This window comes from Camelus dromedarius, chromosome 3, assembly GCF_036321535.1.
Source record: "Camelus dromedarius isolate mCamDro1 chromosome 3, mCamDro1.pat, whole genome shotgun sequence".
In the NCBI taxonomy this organism is placed as follows: domain Eukaryota; kingdom Metazoa; phylum Chordata; class Mammalia; order Artiodactyla; family Camelidae; genus Camelus; species Camelus dromedarius.
In genome coordinates, this window is record NC_087438.1 from 106,526,782 (window position 1) to 106,552,390 (window position 25,609).

General features: G+C 38.2%; 1 protein-coding gene and 1 long non-coding RNA gene across 5 annotated transcripts in view; one reads left to right on the forward strand and one right to left on the reverse strand.

Moving 5' to 3' along the window:
- Positions 1 to 25,609, reverse strand: part of ZNF300 (zinc finger protein 300) — a 45,909-nt gene that overhangs the window by 13,095 nt on the left and 7,205 nt on the right. Inside the window, exons 3-6 of one of the 4 annotated variants that reach the window (XM_064484447.1) lie at positions 17,684 to 17,750; positions 15,632 to 15,933; positions 14,553 to 14,701; positions 792 to 942 (exon numbers count right to left, since the gene is read on the reverse strand). The gene's annotated coding sequence lies outside the window, so the exon portion shown is untranslated. Of the gene's footprint in view, positions 1 to 791; positions 943 to 14,552; positions 14,748 to 15,180; positions 15,370 to 15,631; positions 15,934 to 17,683; positions 17,751 to 25,609 lie in introns of those variants that run through there. The other 3 variants (XM_064484448.1, XM_064484450.1, XM_064484449.1) reach the window with 3 other exon arrangements.
- Positions 17,728 to 21,996, forward strand: LOC116152332 (uncharacterized). Its single transcript, XR_010380402.1, has 4 exons — positions 17,728 to 17,774; positions 18,508 to 18,634; positions 19,178 to 19,262; positions 20,664 to 21,996. It is a non-coding gene; the product is annotated as an uncharacterized LOC116152332 (long non-coding RNA).

Sequence of the window (25,609 nt, forward strand, 5' to 3'; positions counted from 1 at the left end):
TAACTTTAGGATATAATGTTGTATGAGAAAAAAAAGTAGGGAAAAAATGAAAATAGTTTGCTGTTACCATTTAGTTTTTAAAAATGTAAAAATGAGTATGTATACAGTTAATTCTTGTTATCCACGGTAGCTATGTTCTATTAAGTTGCTGCAAACACATAATTAGTGAATACTGAACAATTTCTCCAAAGGGAAATAAATAAAAACAAAATACATTATAATCTTCAATTACAGCTTTGTGTAACTGAAGATTATAATCTTAAAAACAACTCATCTTGGTGGATTCCTTTTTTTTTTTTTTTTTTTTTTTACAAAAGAAAAAACAAGGTTCAGAAGAGTTAAGTGATTTGCCTGAGGTCACTCCAACAACTAGGGCCAGAGTTAGATTTAAAACCTGTCCAACTGGCCTCAGAGCTGGAGTTCCTTGCACTATGCTGCACTGCCCCTACCGTCTCCATCCTCTAGTCATTTCTGTATGAGAGCTGGTACAAGGCCAAGTATCCCCTTGTTTAACCTCAGCTGGGAATGTGTGCAAGGGGCAAGTCAAATTTTTTGCTGCTCTGCACATGTCTGTTAATGACTGCAGAAGCACTGTGAGCATTGATTTTGGGGTTAGAAATACATTTTAGTAAGTAGGTGAATTTGCAGATACAGTATCTGTGAATAATAAATATCAACTGTATATATGCTTACCATAAAAATAAAAAGCAAATGATGGAAGAATAAGCCATCAAATAAAATCTAATCTCCAAAAGGTACTATTAGTTATCTATTGAAAAGTGGCAACTTACCCTGAAATTTAGTGGCTTAAAACAGCACACATCTATTGTTCCACACTTTCTGTGGGTCAGGAATCAGGACATGGATTATCTGGGTCCTCTGCTTCAGGGTCTTCCACAAATCTATAATCAAGGTATTGGCCCAGGCTGCAGTCTCTCTCACCTGAAGATACAAATGGGAAAATACTCACTTGCAAGCTCAATTACATGATCGTTAGCAGAATTCAGTGCCTCAAGGAATGCTGAACTAAGGGCATTTGTGTCCTTGCTGGTTTTTAGATGGAAGCCACCCACAGTACTTTGCCACGTAGGACTCTTCAACTTGCAACTTGCTTATTTAAGGAGACAAGAGGAAGAGTCTGTAGGCAAGATGGAAGTCACAGTCTTTCATAACCTTATGACATATGTGACATCCCCTCAATTTTACCATATTCTATTGATTAGAAGCTGCTTCTATGCGGAGGGTATTATTACAAAAGACCACGAATACCAGAAGATGGGAATCACTGGTAGCTATCTTAGATACTTTCTACCCGAGGCAGAAAGGAAATAAGATAGAAGGGATAGGGAGAATACCTAATCCTTTTTACCTAACACAGCAAAAGGGAACCCACGCAGGAGCCAGCGGACTTCCATAGTGGAAGAGAAAGAACTAACAGTACAGAGAGACCAAGGCAGCTGTATTCAGAGAGCAGAGGACCAAAGAGGAGAACATTGCACAGAAAGAGAGCTCCAGAGACTTGCAGAGGGTCCACTTCAGATATTCAGCTGAGTAATGGTCAGTGCATGTATGTAAGGAAAAGCAGAGTCTGGGAAAAGAGACACCAGAAAGGAAGGAGTAAACAGTAACTGGAGCTCACAAAAAGCCAAGATTAATGCCTGCTCCCACCAGCCAGACTGGAACACTTTATAATTCATGGGGCATTGGGAATAATACACAGAAGGGCCTTGCCTCAATAGTGGGAAACTATTAGCTCTACATTCAAATCTTGCTCTGGTGCCGCCTAACAACTGTTTCCAAGTAACTTAACTGAACTACAGAAAAAGGCTTCAAAAATATTTATCGGAACACAAAAGTATTTAGCACCCACAAGGTAAAATTTACGTCTGCCATCAAATCAAGAATTATCATGTCTTGTTCCTGACCTATTTAACAATAATAAATCTATTATTATAGAAACTGGAAAATGATACTCATAATGAAGAGCAAAGTCAATCAAAGGAAAAAAAAACAGATCAGAATGAAAAAAGATGTTGGAAATTGTAGACCTGAATAGTAACAAATTAATATAGATTTTATAGTCATTAAAAGGATAATATGAGAATGTTATGAACAACTTTAGCCTCATAAATTTGACAAGGTAGAAAAATGAACCATTTCTTCAAACACCAAAACTCAACCAAGATGAAAAAGGACTCATCTGTAGAGTCCTATAACTATGTAAAAAGCTGATTCTTAAAGACCTTGCAAAAAAGAAAAGATGATTTCACTGGTGATGCCTACCAAAATTTAAAGAATTAACATTGATTTTACACAGTCTCTTTCAGAAAATAGAAGAGAAGGGAGTATTTCCCAAATTAGTTTATAGGGAAATTATTACCAAAATAGTACGATGAATCAAAACTGCAGACCATTGTCACCCATGAACTTACACAGAAAAACCCTCAACAAAATATTAGCAAACCAAACCTAACAATCTATTAAAAGAATTATACGCTATGACCAAGTGAAATGTATTCCAAGTACTCATAGCTGGCTCAAAATTAAAAATTAATCAGTTAACCTATGAGCCAACAAGATAGAAAGAAAAAGTATACGACCGTATCAATTGACAAAGAATAGGCATTTGACAAAAATCCAACACTCATGCATGAATAAAACTCTCAGCAAAATAGTAACAGAGAGGAATTCCTCATTATAATAAAGACCATCTCCAAAATTAAAAAAAAAAAAAAAAACCACACACAGAAAATGTAATACTTAATGAAGACAGACTGAACAAGTCGTCTCTTAGGTCAGGAACAAGACCATGATGTTTGCTTTCACCACTTGAAATTCAACATAGTACTGGAAATTCTACCCACTAAAATAACACAAGAAAGTAAGGTTATCACAACACTGTAAATCAACAATACTTCAATAAAAAATACATAAGATAAAAATAAAAATAGAAAAAAGCAAAATTAGAAGCATATAGATCAAAAAGGAAAGAAAGAAAACTGTTCCCAAAGGCAAATGACATAAATGATTGTCTATGTAGGAAATCCAAAGGCATTTACCAAAATTATGCCTAAAACTAACAACTGAGTTCAGCAAAGTAACAGAATACATGATCAACACAAAAATCAATCATATTTTATATACTAATACTAAAAACATGGAAATGGAAATAAAACATAAAACCATTTTTAATCACTCCAAAGAAACTGAAAGGCTTACACTTATCAAAACATGTAGGATCTTTAAGAAGAAAACTACTAAATGCCATTGAAAGAAATCAAGTAATTGGAGAGACAGACCATGGTCACAGATTTGAAGACTATAAATAATATAGATTTAAATTATCTTCAAGTTAATCTCTAGCTTTAAAGGAATTTCTTTTAAAAATCACAGCAAGTTTTCTTTTTTATAGACTTAGACAAAACTATTTTAAAATTTACATGGAAAGGAACAGGCCCTAGAATAGCTAAAACAATCTTAACAATGAAGAATAAGGTGGAAGGAATTACTCAGACAACTTCTATTCAACATTGTATTGGAGGTTCTACTTAGTGCAATAAGGTAAAAAAAAAAAAAAAAGAAATTTAAAATGCCTGGTTTGGAAAGGAAAAAAATCATATTCATTTGTAGATAACATGATCTATATAGAAAAATCCAAGGTATCCTACAAAAAAAAAGTACTAGAACTAATTAGTAAGCTTAGGAAGGTTGAAGTATACTAGATCAATATACAATAATTAGTTGTACTTCCATATACTATTAATAAATAGAAATTAAAATTTAAAACATCTTCAGTAGAATTTTTAAATACAAATGGTTTGGGGGCAAATCTGACAAAAGATGTGAAACACCTGTACACTGAAAACTATAGAATGATGCTAATAGAAATGAAAGAAGACTTAAATAAAAGGAGCTATGTCATGTTCAGGTTTCAGAGCCTCATTACTATTGTAATGTCAAATTCTGCAAATTGATTTACAGGTTCAGCGCAATCCATTCAAAACTGCAGCAAACTTTGGAGAAGAAACTGACAGGGAAAGAAATAAAACTGTCCCTATATGCAAAGGACAGTTTTATATTCATATAAAAGGGAAAAGAACCAAGAATTGCCAAAGCAACTTTGCAAAAAAAAAAAAGAAGTTTGAGGCTTAACACTACCTGATCTCAAGACTTACTATACACACATTACAATAATAAGAGAGTGTGGTATTGGTGTAAAGACTAAAAAAATGGATAAATGAAACAGAATATATAGTTCAGAAATACAGCCAACTGATATAATGACAACAAAAGCAATTCTGTTGGGGAAAGAATAGCCTTTTCAAAAAACAGTGCTGGAATAATGGGATATCTATGTTTTAAACAGAATCTCAATCCATTCTTCGTAATATATACAAAGAAATTAACTCAAAGTGGATCATAGCCCTAAATATAAAATCTGAAACTATAAAACTCCCAGAATAAAATGTAGGAGAAATCCTATGTGACTTAGGATTAGGCAAATGGTTCCTAGTTGACACGAAAAGCATGAACCATAAAAGAAAAAATGATAAATTGGACTTCTGGTCTTCAAAAGACACCACTTAAGAGAATGAAAAGACAAGCCACAGACTAGGAGAAAGTGTTTCCAAATCATATATCTAATAAAGAAACATCAGCCAGAATATATGAAGACCTCTAACTACCTCTAACTACTATTAAAAACTGAGCCAAAGATTTAAACAGACATTTCACCAAAGATATACTGACGGCAAATGAGAACATGAAAAGATATCCAATGTCATTAGTCCTCAGGGAAATGCTAATTTAAATCACAATGAGATACCATTAATCACTTACTAAAATGACTAAAATTTTAAAAACTACTATTACCAAGTACTGGCAAGGATGTAGAGAAGTGAACTTTTACACACAGCTAGTAGGATTGTAAAATGGTGCAATCCCTTAGGAAAACAGGCAATTTCTCAGGTCAAATATTCACTAACTAGATGATCCAGCCATCCCATTCCTAATATTTATCCAAGAGAATAAGTATTAGGCATGCGTGCATACAACATACAATAACCAAAACGTGTGCACATGAACATTTGCACAGGAATGCTCATAGCAGCTTTATTTGTAAAAGCCAAAAACTGAAAGTTACCTTAAATGTCCATCAGAGACAATTAGATAAACTATCCATACAATGTAATACTAATCAGCAATAGAAAGGAATGAACTCTTAGAGGGGAGGGTAGAGCTCAAGTGGTAGAGCACAAGCTTAGCATGCCTGAGGCCATGGGGTCAATCCCCAGTACCTCCATTTAAAAGACAAAAATCAAATAAATATACCTAATTACCTCCTCCCACCAAAAATAAATTTTTTTAAATGAAAAAGGAATGAACTCTTGATACACACAGAAAATTACATTAAATTCAAAATAAGTATGCTGAGTGAAAAAAATCAGTAAAAATAAGAGTATGCACTTTATGATTCTACTTATATCAAATTCTAGAAAATGCAAATGACTATATAGTGGCAGAAAACAGGTCAGTGGTTGCCTGGGGGGACAAGGCGGAGAGCCAGTAGGGGAAGAGAAATGTCCAAGGGATAAGAAGACATTTTGGGAGATGATGGACATTTTCATTATCCTGATTGTGTTGACAGTTTCACTGGTGTATACATATGCCAATGCTATCAAACTGTGTGATTTATTGTTTCTCTATTAAACTTTAATAAATCTGCTTAAAAAAAAAAAAACAAAACCTCTATACCATGCCTTAAGATGCCCTACGTTATCTGCTTCTTCCTCATTTTTTTGACATCATTATAAACCACTTCCCCTCGTTCATTTCACTTCAGAGATTCTTGTTCTTCCCCAATTCACCTTCACCTCAGGGCTTTTGAGAACACTCCTCTTACTAGCATACAGATTTATCCCTACTCTCACCAAGTACCAGAGCAAATAAGAAAGATTTAGATTATCTCCCCAAAACGAAAATACCTTTTTCTTCTGGTCTTCATTTCTATTCTGGTCATTCTTAATCCCAGTTTATCCACATGTTATAAGCTTTCTGATCTATAAAATTTTGGAATGTAATTCCACACAGGTTGTTAAACCAGTAAAACTGTTCATTCACACTGTCATTTAGTCATTCAGCAAATTTTTAGCGAGCATCTACTATGTGTCATGCACTCTTCTAGAACTTGAGCTATATCATTTTAATATAGCTAAATATTCCTGCCCCAGTCATGCTTAAATGCTACCAAGATGGACAGGCAATAAGCAAAATAAACTACAATGCTACAAAAGTGCCATTTAAAAAATAAAATAAAGCAAGGATAACTAGGAATACTTGGGGGTGTCACACATGGAGGTCTGCTAGTCTTAGAGAACTGTGATCTAATCAGTCATCTAAGAACACGGTGTCATAATACAATGTAATTCTAATGTGATAAAATACTGTATGATGATAATTAAGAGTGTCTGCTCCTCCAGGCTACCAGAAGAAAGAGAATAATAAAGATTAGAGCAGACATAAACAAAATAGACAATAAAAACCAACAGAGAAAATCAATGAAACCAGGAGTTAGTTCTTCAAAAAGATCAACAAAATTGGCAAACCTTTAACTAAACTGACTTAAGAAAAAGAGAAAATATTCAAATAACTAAAATCAGAAATGAAAGAGGGGGCATTACAACTGATTTTACAGAATTAAAAAAGACTGTAAGAGACTATGATGAACAAGTGTACACCAACAAATTGAAATAATCCAGATGAAATAAACAAATTCCTGGAAACTCAAAACTTAGCAAGACTAAATAATGAAGAAATAGAAAATCTGAATAGATTTAAAGCCAGTAAGGAGACTGAATAAGTAATCAAAACTCCCCCAGCAAATAACCCTGACTACAACTGCTGCTGGCACTGCTTCCTCCACATCAGAGCTTAGGGAGACACGCAAGTCATACTTCACTCCTGTTCAAGATGAAGAGTTTGAATCTCAAAGGAAAGCAAGATCTACACAAGCAGGACAGTCTAGAAGATCAGCTCAGGGGGGTGACAATGACTGATCTTCAGGAAGCTGAAAAAAACAATAGCAAGAATCATTATACCCAAATTAGAGAACAAGAAAATGGAGAAAAAGAGAAACAAGATAAAGAGAAGCAAGAAGAAAAGAAGGAATCAGAAACATCTAGAGAAGATGAATATAAGCAAAAGTACTCCAGGATATAATATACGATGAGACTTATCAGCCTTAATAGACCAGAATCAACCTCAAGTTCCACTCCACCCTATTCACCTTCTACCATGAGCAGTTCACTCTACGGTTCAAGTCAACTAAACAGGCCAAATAATCTTGTAGGTATAATTTCTGCTTATTCCAGAAGATTAACAAAGGAAAAAGAGAGAGAGAAGAGAGTAGAGAGGAAAGGAGAAAATAAATCACAGCCTAAATCAATCAGAGAAGGACAGTGATCAAGAAACAAAAGATCCGCGGGAGTTTCATTTGGGACAGAAGACAGCAATGAGAATAAAAAAGAACAACAATCAGATGCAGAAGAGGATTCCAATAAGAAAGAAACTCGGATTCCATTTCTAGATGTAAAACAGGTTTCATGTCAGCTCGTGATTGGTGTGATTCCTTGCCGGGTTGCTCTGGATCATACCATTACTTAGAAAAAAGAAAGATTTAAAAGTAGTAGGCTAGAAAGGGGTGACTCCACTGACCTTAAAAAACGGACAGGTCTTAAATTTCCAATGGAAAAGACCACCCAGCGACAAGAAAGATTTGCAGATAGGTTATTAATGGAAATGGGGGGAAAGGGAAATAAGCTCTAAAAAGGAGAATATCTGAATCGAAAGACGAGCTCAACATGTTACCAGATCTAACGCAGAAAACCAGAGCCTAAAGGATGAAAATGGGGCCTTGATCAGAGTCATTGCAAACTTTACAAATTAACTCAGAAGCAGCAAGTAATGGAATTTCACATATTTGTAACCCAGGGTACCATAACTCAAAGTCACTGGAAACCTGGGAAGAATTTCTGGAGACGACCACTTTTGGGATATCCTGCCAAATGCCCACTTATCTGGGATTTTTCTTTCACTTGCTTAATTTTTTTTCTTGTATCAAGGCCATTGTTTCATGTTAAGGTAGGTGCTGAGAAGTGGGTTGTATGATTTTTCAAAAATAGCTGAGAAATAGTTTACACCTCTGTAGGCCCCTGACTGTGGGAACAAAGGAACGAGCCTTGGGCCAGAATGGTAAACAAGTTATAAAAAGCTGCAGACTCAGAAAAGACTGGTTAGCCAAGGACGGGTAAGATCCCCAGAGGGGAGCAACCTAAGGCAGGCACAGCCGCCTGAGCCCAAGAAGAATGTTGTGAAGCAGCCATTTCTCATATGTTCTGCCCTGATAAGCTGTAAGGCTCGCTGGTGCCAACACGAACGTGATTTACCAAAACATAAAGGGTCTTCTGACCTTGAGCCAGACACTGCCTGTTAACCATCTCCCTTGTTGTTCTTCTTTGCTATATAAGGCTGTGTAGCTTAATAAAGCTTCAGAGTAGCCATCAGCTCTCTCCGCATACGGTGTCTATGTGTACATAATATCGCGACACCAACATTTGGTGAACCCCGACGTGATATCAGCGCGGCGACTACATGTAAGTAAGGGGAAAAATTTATATCGGGGACTTTCAGCCTATCAGGCGCGCCACGAACTAACCATGGGACAGCAGCTGACAGTACAACAGAGGATTTATTTAAAGGCTATTTCAAAGTGGGGAACCCTCCCAGGTGTCCCTCAAAAACAAATATAGGAAATCACTGTCAGCCAAAGTCCCATCCCACCATTTCTGACCTCATCGCAGCTTCCCCCGGGAGCACAAGTTTAGATACTATTGATAATGAGTTGATAAGTAACAGTAATAAAACCTATTTAATCTCTACTGGAGTTTGGGGACCTTTACTTTCTGGGTATTTTCGAGTGTTAATAGGGAGATCATCTGTGGGCTTAAAAGGGTTAACAGTTTTACCTGGTGTTATTGATAATGATTATACTGGAGAAATTAAAATTATTGTTCATGCCTCTTATTACATTATTCCTAAGCAGTCTCAAATTGCTCAAATTATTTTAATACCTTATTTACCAGCTCAAAAATTTGCTAAAAATAATAGAGGAGATAAGGGCTTTCAATACAAGAAAAGCAATTTACGGGGTTATTGGACACAGGAGCAGACAAAACTATTATTTCTAGTTTTCATCGGCCTTCTGATTGGCAAAAACACAAATTTGATGTTACTGTACAAAGAGTTTATAGACTAATGGCACCTAAAATAAGTTCTCACCCACTAAAAGTCCGAGGGCCTAAAAATAAAATGGCCTTTGTAACTCCTTTTATAGTACCAATACCCTGCACTCTGTGGGGCAAGGACCTTCTTGCTCAGTAAAACCTAACCTTAAAGATTGATCCTTTTTAATAGGGACTGCTGCTACTATCCCAAATATTATTCCCATTGCTCTAACATGGACCCAACAACAACCTATTTGGATGGAGCAATGGCCCCTTTCTAAAGAAAAACTACAAGCATTACAAAAACTGGTTGCAAAACAACAAAAGTTGGGTCATTTAAAACCTTCTACTAGTCCTTGAAACACACCTGTTTTTGTAATCAAGAAAAAAAATTTTTTTTAAATGGAGGTTATTGCAAGATTTGCATGCTATAAATGCTATAATGCAACCTATGGGACCCTTACAGAAGGGGCTACCCAATCCTTCACTTATTCCTGACTCTTGGCCCTTAATTGTTATTGACATAAAAAATTGTTTTTTCTCATTACCGTTGCACAAAGCTGTTTTCATTATGTGGATGACATTTTACTGGCTATGAAAGACAAACCTAATATCCTTCTATTATTTCAAAAAACTGTTATATTTTTACAAACTAAGGGCCTTTTTGTTGCTCAAGATAAAGTACAAAAAATGCAACCTTGAGAGTTTCTTGGGGTAACTATTAACACACCAACTATTAGGCCACACAATATAAAATTAGATATCAAGCCTTATATAACATTAATTCAATTACAACAATTGCTAGGACACATTAACTGGATCAGACCTTTTTTAGAAATATCTACAGTCCAATTACATCATTTATTTCGATTGTTAAAAGGAGATAAAAAACCTGCCTCATTACATACATTAACTCCTGAAGCTATCAAAAAATTTAAAAAGGTTAATAAAGCTTTAAATTGTCAGTTTTTACACCGGTTGCAACCTAAATTACCTATTATTCTTATTGTTTTAAATACACCTCAGACACCTACCCACCTCCAGTATATAAAATGTTTAAGGACAGATATGCCTCAGATATTTAACCAGTAAGCCTTAGTTGTACATAAATACTTTTGTGTCAGCAAAGACTTTCAGCTCTCATGAAAGACAGTTATTCAACATTTTTGGGTCTGCCACAGTTTTCAGTTTTCCAACATTCAGTTTTTAGCTTTATATCTAAGTTAGGGTTTGTGTTTTTTCTAACTCTTCACATGTCAGACACTTCTCTGTTTTTATATCTCTATCATTTACAGAAAAGAACATATGCTTTTCTGAGATCATTGCCATTTACAGGCTAATGCTGTGTTATCTCCCAGCTGGAAATGAATTTCTTAGTAGAACACTTGCTCTTACTGTTTGTGTAATATGCATGTATTTCTTATAGGAATGCTTTAAAGTCAACTGAGACTAGATTCTTTTAAGTCCTATTTTTGCCTTCATTGGGAGAATGTTTTTTCTACTGTTTATCGCTGTATACGATGTTAGATCCTGTAAACTTCACATTCGTTTTAGCAGCTTCTAAGGATGCTGTACATATAAATGTGTGTTATTCGATTTTTAGACAACCACATGGCAAACTTCACTATCTTCTTATTTCAAAAATCTTTTAACACAAAGTAGGGTATTCCATAATAGTGCTAAAAACAAAATTTACTAACAGTGTGCTATAAAGACTTTAAAAGTTACCCTTAACAAAAGTTTTATACTGTAAAGTGCTTTTACTTTTATTTTCAGTTTTCACTTAATAGTTTTTACCATAATTTAAGCTCCATAAAATAAATGCTTCACACTTCACTTATCTATGTTTATCTGAGTGTTGTCTAAAATTGCTGTGTAATTTTAAGTTTAGCCAAAGTAATGTTATGAGGTCATTTGCAGACTTAATCTGTGAGTTAATATTAAATGCATTGTTATTGCCATATGAAGAGGCACTGATTTTGATACCACGAGCAGGTCCAGACTACCATATACGTATCAGTGATGTTTAAAAAAAAAAACCACACACACAAAACCTAAAAATAGACTTACCATATGCTCCAGCAATCCCACTCCTGGGCATATACCCAGAGAGAACCTTAATTCAAAAAGATATATGCAACCCAATGCTCATAGCAACACTATTTACAATAGCCAAGACATGGAAACAACCTAAATGTCCATCAACAGATGACTGGATAAAGAAGCTGTGGTATATTTATACAATAGAATATTACTCAGCCATAAAAAAGAATAAAATAATGCCATTTGCAGCAACACGGATGGACCTGGAGTAAGCCAGTAAGTGAAGTAAGCCAGAAAGAGGAAGAAAAATACCATATGATATCACTTTTATATAGAATCTTAAAAAAAAAAAAAGATGAACTTATTTAGAAAACAGGAACAGCCTCACAGACATAGAAAACAAACTTATGGTTACCAGTGGGGAAGGGATAAATTGGGAGTTCAAGATTTGCAGATACTAACTACCATGTATAAAATAGATAAACAACAAGTTTATACTGTGTAGCACAGATGCATCCAGTTATTCCCCAACCTACACAAAGGAAGAATTAGACAATGCCCAAAAATGGGGCTTCAACAGGGATTTGGGGAGCCATGAGTAGCTTCTTAATGCCCCAAACTGTAGCTTGCCAAGCCAGTGGGGAGGCCCATTAAGGAACTCACTATGGGCAGGAAGCCTTATAAAACTGGCTTCCCTATAACCCAAGCACCAAAAACATCATCAGTTGGGTAGTTGAGACCTGCCCCATTTGTGCAATAATAACCCAACACCAGACTGCCCAGAGGCCCCCAGATAAGACCCACTGAGACCAGTGGGATATAATCTGGAGAAGGCTGGCAGACTGATTTCACTGTTAACGTTGAGAGTATCAGGAAATTACATGTATCAGCAGTCACTTCTAGAACTGAAACAGCAGCTGAAGTGGCTAAGGCTAAAAGACATAATCCCCAGGTTTGGGCTCCCAGGATCCCTACAAAGCAATAATGGCCCAGCATTTGTGTCTCAAGTGACAAAGGGGATAACGAGTGCCCTGGGCATAAAATGGAACTTACACTCAGCCTAGAGACCGCAATCACTGGGGAAAGTAGAGCAATCCAATCAGACCTTGAAATGGTGCTTAGCCAAGCTATGTTAGGAAATTAAAAAAAAAAAAAGGATTAAGTTGCTTCTGATTGCTCTGCTTCACGTATGGTTAGCCCCAAGGGATAAGTTTAAGTATATTTGAACTCGTGTGGTAGACCCATTCCCCAAGCCTCAAAGAAGGGATTCCTTAAACCCCTTGAAATGGAACAACTCACGTATGCTCTCCAGGTAGGAGAAAGCATTAAAGGTCTCACAAAACATGGTAACCAGGTGCTGCCCAAACCTGCTGACCTGGCCCTACATCCCTTCCAGCCAGGACACTGAGTGTACCCAAAAGCCTGGAAAACAGGACGGCCACAAGATCAGATCACTCCTAAGGGGACAGGAACCCACTTAGTGATCCTAAACATCCATTCTGCCCTGAAGTTGCACAGGATTACTCCGTGTGTACATGACACTCAAGTGAAGTGGGCTCCTGAGCCCCAACCTCCAGAGAAACAACCTGAGACAACAGACTGCACTGCCCCGCCCCACCCCGACTACACTCGTGAACCTCTCTCCGACCTAAAACTCCTTTCTTGAGAAATGGCGAAAGATAAGCAGCTGTATATGCCTTGCCCAGCAGTAGGGATTTTAGGGTAACCAGACTGTCCTAGATTATCTGCTAGCTGCCCAGGGAGGGGGTCTGTATGCTGGTCAATAAGTCATGTTGCTTTTACATCAGTACTAGTGGCCTGTGGGAGCGCAAACTTGGGTTAACAAACTTCGATATTGTTAACGATTGTTTTTACCAAATCATATTCTCACCTTTATGTAAGCACATAAGAAATGTATAATCAAAACCAATGCTTTCTATATTTGTCTTTATCCTGCTACTTCAAAGCAAAATGTCTAAGCGCACAAAAGACCGATCTCTCAGTACCAGTCATCACCTTATCTATGAAATTTAGCTTAGTTGCCTTAAAGCTGCTTTGCTCGCAGGAATCTGCTACAATCTGTCTCATTGCCGCAAAAAGCAGAGACCTGCTTTGCTTGCTTTGCTTATCTCTAGGTCATAGGTTCAGGGCTGCTTGTGCTTATGGAAAATTGTAACTCGTCCCTTGCCCTTATTGGCAGGACATGCTTCACTAATCAGGCGTAGGTGGATAGAGTAGGCTGCTCTTGCTCACAGAAAACTGTGACTTAGCCCTTAGCGGGGAATAGCTGGGCTGCTTCGCATGCTTAGACAATTTTTGATCATTGTGTGGAGATTCTCTGATGGTCTGGTTTTCACTGTCAATTGTTCGGAACACTATAACCTTGCTCATGATAGTCTGAGGTTTAAAATAACCATTTGTACTATCAATTGCCTACTTCCTGAGAGATTATAATGTTTCCATTTTTCACGAACTGAAACTGCTGATGTACATCTCTGTACATACACCATGCCCCTTACTCACTCTATGACATATTTTACTTTGATTCTTTGTTTAACTATTCTCAATAAATACAAGAGCTTTGGAGGAACCTGGGGAGTTGGTCTCTGGCTCCCTCTCACTCTCTTGACTTGATAAAGTCTGAGTAATTTCATTCTTCCGCAGTGGTACTTTTGCTGGACAAAACCCACAACAAACAGAACCCACAGTGGCCTGATTGAAGAAAGTGCAACCAGGCTACAAGAAAAAGCAACTTGGCTAACAGAAGCAAGCCAGCCTAATTTGGCCAAACAAACCTGGAGAAGGGGTAAAACAAGCCCTCCCCCTCCCCTTAATAACCCCTCTCCTCTTGCTGACCTTTGGGCTATGTGTCTTAAACTGTCTGGTGTCCTTAGTCTCCAAAAGGTTAGCATCTATAAAACTTCAAATGGTGATTGCTCGGGGATACAGTCAGGGCTGAGGCCTGTTGACAATTAAACACGCCCTAAGGCAGCTAGGGAAAAGCTCTGCTTCTCTACTCCCAGTTATGATGATGCCCAAACTCAGCAGGAAGCAGTTACAGAAGACAGACCACCGCCCTTTTGCGCCCCTCAAGAACGACGGACAGGACAAAAGACAGAAGAGGGATTTGTCACTGGCAAAAGTCACTGGGGTCTCCGGGAAAAATAAGATGGAATCTACATGACAAGGTCTAACCTCGTCTTTAGCGCTTAGTCTAGTTTCACTTGCCTGTAGAGGGCTGCACGCAGAGGCCTTGCACCTAACACGTCAGGTTAGAGTTCCCAATGCAGAGCCGCTGTGCTCGGCACCCCAGCTTGGCTTGGAGTGTGCAGAAACGCTTCTCAATTCCACCTCAGTTCAAGATGGCAGCAGCGCACCTGTGCAGAGATACCGGGCTCAGACGCACCTGCGCCCACTGGGAACAATTTGCCCTCCTCCTGCAGGCAAATACCCTATAAAGCAGCCTGCTAGTGACATTTCAGGAGAGCACGTGACCCACAGCGTGAGCTGGCACCTCTCTTTTGACAGAAGAATAAAGCTTTCATTTGCTTCTGAGGAGGACCCTTGTTGAGGCCCAATTTGAAAGGGTTGATAACACATCTCCTTAATACTGAACTGCCACGTGGAGGAAAACGTCTCCAAGCTTTTTCAGATTTTTCTTTTTAAATATTACTCAGATGAGTTTGCTATTCGTCATTAACTTGGTGTAATCAATATAAACTTGTGTCTGTGTTCTTAGGAATTATCCCACTTGGTCACAGAATACTAACTTCAACCATTGTTAGCTTCAATTTGTAGGCATTTTACTGAAATCTCTGCGATATAGTCCCCTTTTTTGTCATAACTTTATACTCACAGGCCCACTCAGAGAAGTGCAAAGGGTGACGGCAAGAAACTCAAAAGGCCTTGAGCTCCAACTCAAACTCCAGAGTTAAGTCCCCAAATTTTTAGCCAAACGCGATCCAACGGGGAGAATTCTCCAAACGAAGTAGGCGCGCACCCCACCGCTACGTTCGTGGCGCACGGAGCTTGCGCGTCAGCCGCATACGGACTTTGGAGGGGAAGGGGATTGGCAGCGCTCCAACCAGGCAGAATGCGCCGGGACTCCACCTGGCGCGCACCTGGCCTCTCGCTGCGCATGTGCAGCAGCGCAGCGCGGGCATTGTGGGAAATGTAGTTTGCAGTCGGAGGGAACACGCTAGGGCGAGCCTACCCCTGGCGACTTCTTCTGCGCATGTGTGCCCCCCCCAACTCCTCAGGGCGGTGCCCCCAGACTGGGATGAGTCCTGAAAGGTTAAGCTCCTCACCTGTTTCGCCTTGGTGGGGACTGGAGGTGCGCCGTGGGAAGGAAGATGGCGCGGGTATGAGGGAGGAAAACAGTAGGGCGCAGCCAGACTTTGGAGTATAGGCGTAGACCGGCGTGTGTCAAAAGCTGCAGTGGCCTTTCCCTGCCCGAGTCCGTGAGCCCCGGATGGGCAGACTCCCGGGCCTGCGTGCTTGCGGGTTCGGGGACCCGGCGCGGTGCGCGGGTGCTGCAGGTGTCACGGCCCGGAGCGCATCCAGCAGTGTCCTGAGCGCGCAAGTGGCTGACACCTCAGTGAGCAGCGCCCTACAAAGTGTGGAAAGAGAACCAAGCTTTACTGAAGGTCTGAAATGTTGTCCGTCGAGTGCTCTCTGCTTTTCCAAAGGTGTCTTAACTTTAACCCCACAGCAATTCTGAAAGTCAGTTTTTCAAACTATGGGCTGAAGCCCAGTATAGTAGTGAGTATGAGTGATGAAATCTCTTTAGTGAGTCAAGACTAGTATTTTTATTTGCCAGTACTTTTTTAAAGTTGGGTTATAATTTACATAGAATGACTTGCACATAACTTACAGAGAATAAAAATGTAAAATTTGTTGTATACACCCTTTTGACTACCGTTCCATCAAAATACAGAACATTTTAATCCCCTAGAAAGTCCTGCCCTTTCCACAGTCCTTCTCGCCACATGCTCAAGAAACAACCAGTTTTCCAATTTCTATTTCTGTAGGTTAATTTTGCCTTTCTAGATCATATAAATGGAATACTATAGTATGTACACTTGTATGTGAGCCTTTAAAAAAATGAAATAAAGTCTGTAAACTATCACATACCTATCCATATGACAAGCATTGTTTTATGAAACTTGCTACTGCTACATACGTATTTTTTCCAATGACTATTGAGCATCTATGAGCCAAACACTGTCCCCTGGTGCTGGGGATACACCACCATTCAGACAAAATTCCCTGCCTTCATGAAATTTTAGTTTTAGCGAGTAGAGACAGTCAATAAACAATAAGCATAATAAATCAGTAAATTGTATAGTATACTAGAAGGTAACATGTTATACACAAAGAAAAAGTAGATCAGGATAAGGGAAATGGAGAAAGGGTTAAGTTTAAATTAGGTAGACAGGGAGACATCCTTGACATTTGAGCAAAGTCTTGATGACATAGTGGATGTGTGTGCCAGGCAGAGGGAACAGCTAGCATGGATGCATGCACATCACACACACATCCACACACACTTACATTAACATTAGGTTGTTTTGTAAATATATTTGTTACATTAATTTTTTTTAAAAAGATAAAAGTCACTGGTACAACACAGGTATTATTTCCAATTTTACTGAGGCTCAGAAGAGTGAAGTAACTTGCCCAAGGTCAAATAGCCATCAGGTAAATTCAAGCCCAGATATTTGTCTCCAGATCACCTCCTCCTTACAGCGTGTCTCCCAACCTAAAGCACAGCATTTGACTGAACTCTGCTGCTCTTCAGCTTAAACCACAGGCACCTGCATCTCAGTTCCCCTGGGGAAGATTCCAGAGGGACTGTGGAATGAATCTCACCATGTGGACACTATTTTCAAGTCTGTTGATGCTTCTGCCTAGTTCCTGTGTCCCACTGAGGACTCAATACTGCTACACCCTACTTTCAGACTCCAGACTGTCTCTGTTCCTATAGCCCTGGTCGACAGAAGTCATGGCTAGAGATTCAGAAGGGTGTGCATCAACTACCATTTACATTCTGATAAATATTTAGCAATATCATTTTTGATGACTGCAGATTTATCTCTGGGGTATATATCTATTTGTTTAACCAGTTCCTTAATTTGTTTCAACTTTCAGTATGTGAAAAAGTACTACAACAGATATCCTGTATCTAAATTTTAGTGAAAATCTGTGGTTTTCTCTCAATGAATGTTAGAGGACCCAAGGGACATTCTCTCACAGAGTGGCTTCTTCAGCCCAACTGTCGAAGCCCCTGTGTATGGGTTTGTATGGGTACCTCTGTTGGGGTTTATTACACCAGTGATTCTGGAATCTTCAAGTCATACCTGGTCTCTCATGGCTCATTCTCTTATCCTGTCTTTGTCTTCATAGATCTCTGCCTTCACCTAAGGGCTACAGAAAATGACAAAGTCCCGGGTAAGTTAGTTTTGCTATACAGGAAGAGTAATGCAAGATTGTGAAAAATGACCACATGACCTGAAATAGTGCAAAGCAATTGTAATAACCAATGAGATTTTCCCCATTGGTTACTACTGTTCTGTCACCTTAAAAAATTTTTTCAAAACGTTAAATCATCTCTTACTGTTGGTTATACAAGTCTAGGGAAATGAAAAATAGTAAAGATAAATATTTAGTACACTGTAATTTGAAATATTGAGAATTAAAGTATTTTATTCTTTGCTTAAAAGTTTATGGGAGCAGTCTGAACAGTGTCTTCTCATTCTATAACTTTTGATACTGAATAAGCATTTTTTCTATGGCTTCACATATTTGCAAATTGGATCAGCTTCCAATATTTGATCCTTTGTGTCTAAGACAACCAGTTCTGTACATGTAGTGGGTACTCAGTAAATGTTTAATGACTTACTAAATGAATGGGTAATTACTTTACAAGTATAAAGTATTTCAGATATGAGTTCTGTATCACCCACAAAATGGAATATAAACTAGACAAATAGGCATCAAAACTCAGTGCTAGAGAAACAGGGTGTGACCACTTTAGTGTGATATCACCCAAAATGAAATGGGACTAAATTTCAGGAAGCATGACCAACTAATGAACATGCTTAGGAACAAGTTGCCATGCAATTTGTTTTACATTTTATGCAATATAGATCATTTTAGTTGGAATACGAATGTGTTGTTACAGGGACCAGGATCATTCAAGGTTATGGCTGTGGATTTCACCCAGGAGGAATGGCAGTACCTGGACCCTCCCAAGAGGGATCTGTACAGGGATGTGATGCTGGAGAACTGTATCAACCTCATCTCAGTGGGTGAGGACCATTTCCCAGTGTTGATTGGCATGTGCCTGGCTGACTGCTATTCCTTTCTCAGTTGCCCCAAATTGCCAGTCCTTTGAAAAACTTTTAAAAGTGTGACTCTGAGTCTCAGTAGACTAAGACTGACAATCTCTTAAGAGGCATGGCTACATGTTTGTTTAAAATCCTCTCTTTAGAGGGGAGGGTATAGCTCAGTGGTAGAGCACGTGCTTAGCATGCACAAGGTCCTGGATTCAATCCCCAGTACCTCCATTAAAATAAATAATAATAAATAAACAAATAAACCTAATTACCTCCCTTCCCCCACTAAAAAAAAGCACAAGAAAAAAAAATAAAGTGTTAAAAATGTGAAAAACAAAACAAACAAGCAAAAAACCTCTCTTCAAAAACGAAAAAACAAAAACAAAAACAAAAGAACTTCTCTTTTTTAGGTACAAATGGGCACCTTTATCAGGCAGTCCCTGATGAAGTTAAGAGTTCAAAAGACCTGAAGCCCAGGCAGCTAGGTCCAAATCCCGTATCATTTTCCATTGACAGGATGTCAAACCACCAAGCCTGCTGTTGGAACAAGGAGAAGAACCATGGATGGTGAAAAGAAAAATCCCAAGTGAGAGATACCCAGGTGAGTTAGGTGAAGAGTTGTGCAGATAGAAGTGAATGAAATGACGGTCACATCTGGTCAATGAGGGCTGGTGTCTTTGAGAAACATGCTTCAGACGCTCTTCTAAAGGCCTTGAACCTTTGGAAATAACTGGCGACAGTTAACATAAGTTAACACCATTTCTCTGTACCATTTTCCCATATTAATGTGCTTTTTTTGCATGACTGTTAGAGACTTACATTTTCCCTTTTAGGTGTATTCTGCCTGTCATTCCTATCAACTTCATTAAGGATCTTGAGGAGATATTTTTCTCTTTTTTTAAATTGTGGCAAAATATAGATAACAAAATTTACCATTTTAACCATTTTTAAGTGTACAGTTTAGTAGTATTAAGTACATTCGTATTGTTGCAACCATCACCACCAACCATCTCCAGAAAACTCTCCATCACCACAAACTGAAACTCTGTACCCATTAAAAAATAACTCTCTGTTCTACCTTCCCCCAGGCACTTGTAACCAATATTCTACTTCCTAAACTATGCTTTGACTATTCTAGGTACCTCACATAAGTAGGATCATACAATATTTGTCCTCACGTCTTTTCCATATATGGTAGGTAGAGAGCAGTTAAAAATCAGGATCAATGCAGTATTTGTGAACTATTATAGAATAAGATGGTACACTCAGCAATCGGAATTCAGCAGTAAATCTAATTCTGAGTCAAGTAGTATTTGGTTTATCCTATGGCCTGTTTTCCTCTCGCTGAACATGAGTTCCTGGGCCCTCATACCCATACAGGAATGAATTACTGTTATACGGCTTTTTGAAGCACTGGCTACAAAAATATTCCTGTTTGCAACTGGAATTGATGGTTTCATAAAAATCAGTTTCATACTGATAGATGAATAGACAAGAGCTCAAAGACACTGGAAGCAGAGACAAGTGAAGGTTAAACTACAGCAATCCAACAGTGAGTTGCTGAGACACTAGCTCACATCTCTCTGTTCCTCATCCAGTCCTTCCTTTATTCCTCTAATCACCATTTTACCCTCGTCACTTTTAATTCTTCTAGATGGACCTTCTCATTGACCCAGTCGCAGATGTTCGTCTTTGTTCCTTTTTATTACTCCTTGGCATTATTTCCATCTTTCTCCCCAGTTTGCAAAGTCTTGTTTGCATATAGCCAGATATAGTTATGTTCATTGTCATATTATCTGGTTCTGTTTCTACTAGTACAATTTTTTTTAATGTGGCTTTCCTGCTAAGCTCAGGGGTACAGATTCCACTTAGCCTTGGTATTTCTTTTAGATATGGACATTTGGCGTCAAAGTAAAGCTTCAGTCTCACAACAGAGCAAAAAGTCATGAGCCACATTAGCAGAAATATTCACCAACATATAGTTTATTATGCTTCACTCTAGAAGAAGTCTGGCAGGTTGATGACCGCATGGAGAGGCACCAAGAGGACCAAGAAGCACTTTTGAGGCATGTTTTGTTCACTGACCAGGAAACTGTGACTAAAGAAAAGGGTAACAGTTGTAATGCACTTGAAAATAGATGTCATCTGAGCACAGATTTTGTTTCTTCAAAACAAAGACTCCAGAGATATGACTCATATTATGGTAAAAGTTTGAACTATTTAGACTTATTTAGTGGCAATAGAAAATACGCAAGAAAAAAATGAATGTAGTGAGTGTGGGAAAGCCTTCTTCCAGAAGTCAGACCTTATTATACATCAGAGAACTCATTCAGGAGAAAAGCCCTTTGTATGTACTGACTGTGGAAAAGCCTTCAGCAGGAAATCAGATCTAATTATACATCTGAGAATCCATACCCAAGAGAAGCCTTATGAGTGTACTGAATGTAGAAAAGCTTTCTCCCATAAGTCACACCTCATTGAACATCAGAGAATTCACACTGGGGAGAAACCCTATGAATGTAATGAGTGTGGGAAGGCCTTTCTCCAAAATCACACCTCAGTATCCATTAGAGAATCCATACTGGGGAGAAGCCCTATGTGTGTGATTAATGTAGGAGAGCCTTCAGCATGAAGTCGCACCTCTTTGTACGTCAGAGGATACACACAGGAGAGAAGCCTTGCATGTGTATCAAGTATGAGAAAGCTTTCAGTGAAGTATCTGGCCTCATGAGACATAAGAAAATCCATACTGGGGAGAAACCTTATGAATGTAATTAACATAAAAAAGCCTTTTCTGAAAAGTCTGACCTCATTATACATCACAGAACTCACACAGGAGAAAAACGCTATGAATGCGATCAGTGTGGGAAGGCCTTCCGACATAGCTCAGCCCTCTTGTCGCCATAAGAGGACTCACAAAGGAAGAGTTCCCTAAAAGAGAAACTAATATGGGAATATGTTCAACTAAAAACTACAGTGACAGCCTTCACTAGGAATCAAACCTTATTAGATACCAAGATGTCCTAATAAGAAGACTCCTATGAATTCAACATATTTAGAAAAATGTATAGCTCTGTTTCTGTGGCAATCGTATTTCAGACGTGATGCCAAAGTATTTCTAGAAAACATTACAGAAAGTACACCTCCTTGTTAAATGATAAATGCTCACTGTGGATTACAAAGACTTTTGAAATATTAATAAGTGCACTAATCAGAACAAAATTGGAAAATCATATGGAAAATCTGCAAAATATGAGGGCATTATATTCCTAGCTGTACTAAATTATGTTACGCACTTTACATAATCATATACATGTTGGAATTGCACATGTGAAGCTAACAATTGTGAATGTAAAACAAGTATTATATGTAGAATGCTATCTATCAAGATTTTCCGCATTAAATAAGACTTTTTTCTTTTACATGAATTGTATTCTGAATACTATACAATTCTAAAGTGTAAAATGGACTTTTTTCCTGTTGCTTTTTGGTATATATAAAAGACTTCTGCTACTTCTTGTTCAGTGATAGAGCATGTAAAGGTGTTGTTATTTACATAATGTGCATAAATATGAGCTAGATATTATATGAGAGTGAGCAAAAGAAAATGGCCATAGCCTCTTACAACACTCACTACAATTTAAATAGTTGTTTTTGGTGACTAAATTACCCCCTTCTTACATATTATTATTGTCCCCCCAAATCCGTATGTTGAGGTCCTAACCCCCAGTGCCTCATAATGTGACTGTATTTGGAGATAGGGCTTTTAAAGTGTAATTAAGTTTAGAGGGGAGGGTATAGCTCAAGTGGTGGAGTGCATGCTTAGCATGCATGAGGTCCTGGGTTCAATCCCCATTACTTACTCTAAGAATAAATAAATAAGTAAACCTAGTTACCCACCCCTCCCCCATAAAAAGAGTAATTAAATTTAAATGAGGCCATTAGGTCTGACTGCTGTCCTTATAAGGGACTAGGATACCAGTGATGCAGTTACACAGAGGGAGGCCTCAGAGGAAACCAGCCCTGCCTGCACCTTGATCTTGGACTACCAACCTCCAGAACTGTGAGAAAATAGATTTCCGTTTTGTAAGCCAACCAGTCTATGGCAACCAAGTAAAAGGAAACTATGCTCATGAAAGTAACTCGTCAAATAGAGAATACCAATACATAAGATTATTTGAAAGAACCAAATGAATTCTGGAGTTGAAAAGTACAATGCCTGAAATAAAATTCACTGTAGGGATCAACAGTAGATTTAAGTTGGCAGAAGAATTAGTAAATTTGAAAATAAGATCATTAGAGATGATGGAATCTGAGAACAGAAAGAAAAAAAGATCGAAGAAAAATAAACTGACCAGACTTCTGGTTTCTTATCCAACACAGGAAAATCTTAGAACTTGCCACTCTCATCTTCAATATATAAAAAAAAAATCTGAACAAAGTGGAAATCAACAACTAATTCTTCTTGTTTCCTGCAGAGAATTTAGGTCACAGGACAAACTGCTTTCCTGAAAACTAGAGAGAAAGGCAAATAGGGAGAGGTTACTAGGAACAGAAGCTCACCAGTGGAGCCAGTATCGGCAGGAACACTTAGATTGTAACTGATGAATTGCTGGAGACTCAAGGCGAACTAGCGTTGAGAGTTAAAAACTCGGGGTTCAGTCTTAGGGGGACCACCACACTTTTATGAATCCTACCTCCAGAAATCCTACCAGGTTCTTTTGGTGAAAATCAGAGAAAAATTCTGGCAGAGGGAGCAGAAAAGTAACCATTTTGAAATATACCCAGAGCATTCTGTTCTTTTTAAGATAGGACTTGCAACAGAAGAAACTTTTAACCAGAGCCTAAGGGAAGAAACTGTTTTAAGAAAGGGCTTGCCTCAAAAGAAGCTATTTTAACTTGAGGGAAGGAAAATAATTCAGTTCCACTCCTCTCTAGCCTTTTACGTACATGGAGGGAAAGAAATATCCAACTCCAGCTCCCTTTAAACTTAGTGTCTTACCTGGTGGGTGGGAGACGCTGAGAGCGCTTTTAAGTCCCAGCCCAGGAGCACAGCCTCACTAAGACTGGTACCTCATCAGAGGATTATAGGATGCTCCCCTCCCTCCACATCGTACCATCGCATCAGTCAGCCTGTGTAAGCATAGCTAAGATAACTGTAAGCTCAGATGCTCTTTGAGCAGGAGTTTCAAGAGAAAACTGAAGATAACAGAGGAGACAAAAACAAGGGCACTAGAGGAAATTTTAGCCTCTTACATCTACAGCAAACATAAACCTCAGCCAAACTCCTAGCCAGGTAAACCTAAAATTAGTGTTGGAGAATTGGTACGGAAAAACCATATTTGGTGTCAGAAGTGGTGTCTGAAAAAAAAGAAAAAGACTGGACCCTTCAAAAGTTTAAGGAGAAATGCCCCCTCAGACATACAAAAATTGAGGGACTTTGTTGCCAGTAGACCTGCCTTGCAAGAAATGTTAAAAGATCTTCACAGAAAGAAGGAAAACAATCTAGGTCAGAAAATCAAAATAAAGGAAGGAAAAATAACAATGAAAAATAATAATAAGGGAAGGAAGAGTGTTAGAAAAGGAGTAAGTGAAGGCAAAATACAAGCTTTAATTTTTTTTTTTTTAGTCTTAAGTGACCTAACTAATAAGTTTGTTCAAAAGATTAATGGTAATATATTGGTTGATTATAGCCTATGGGTAAGTGGAAGGAATGACAGTAATGTCATAGGGATCGGTGGGAGGAACTGTCTTTTAATCTGTCTTTATATTTCAGTGAGTTTCTCGTAGACAATATACACTGCTGGTAGGAATGTAAAATGATGCAGCCGACTTGGAAAACACCCAAATTCCTCAAATGACTGAACACAGGGCTACCATAGAACCCTGCAACTCCACTCCCAGGTATACACCCAAGAGGAATGAAAATATATGTCCATGCAAAACCTTGTACATAAATGTTCAAAGCACCACTATTCACAATAGCTAAAAGGTATAAACCACCCAAATGTCCACTAACTGAGGAATGAATAAGCAAAATGTGGTATATCTATATAATGGAACATTATTCAGCCACAAAAAAAGAACGAATTACACAGTACAACATAGATGAAACTTGAAAACGTTATGCTAAGTGAATTGAAGTCAGTCACAAAAGACCACATATTGTATGATTCAAGTTATATGAAATGTCCAGAATACACAATTCTCTAGAGACAAGGGGTAGACTAGTGGTTGCTTAGGGCTAGAGGAAGAGAAGTGGAGATAGGGGGATGATGGCTAAAGGAAAATGTTCTAACATTGACTGTGGTGATGGTTGCACATGTCTGTAAATATTCTGAAGCCACTGAATTGTACACATTCAGTAGGTGAATTGTATGGTATGTGAACAGTATCTCTATAAATGTTTTTAAAAAGTGAGTTGTTGGACCTATATATACCTATATAGAGAGGTATAATATATTTTACAGTGCAAAGGAGGGGAGAAACAGAGAAGTTCTAGCGGAATAAAGATGTGACATCAGATGGTAACTTGAAACCACAGAAAAAACTGAAGAGTGCCAGAAATGATCATTTTTTAACAAATTATGTATGTGTGTCCTTTCTTCTCTTAGTTTCTTCAAAAGACATAAAATTATATAAAGCAACAGTTACAACACTGTACTTTGGATTTTAATGTTTAGAGACATTATATATATGACAATAATAGTCCAAAGGTAGGCAGAATGAAGCAAGTTTTCTATATATCACCAGAATTAAATTCGTACTAATCTGAAGGAGATTATGATTAATTGAGAGAGACTGTCTAAACCCTAGAGCAACATAACAAATAGTTTAAAAATCAGTAGATACTCAGTCTTCAAGAATGGAGAGCATAACTTCTCAGTCCTTAAGTTTGTGCTATGCACAGTGACTCTAAAGTGAATAATGTGGAAAGAGAGGGTGGGA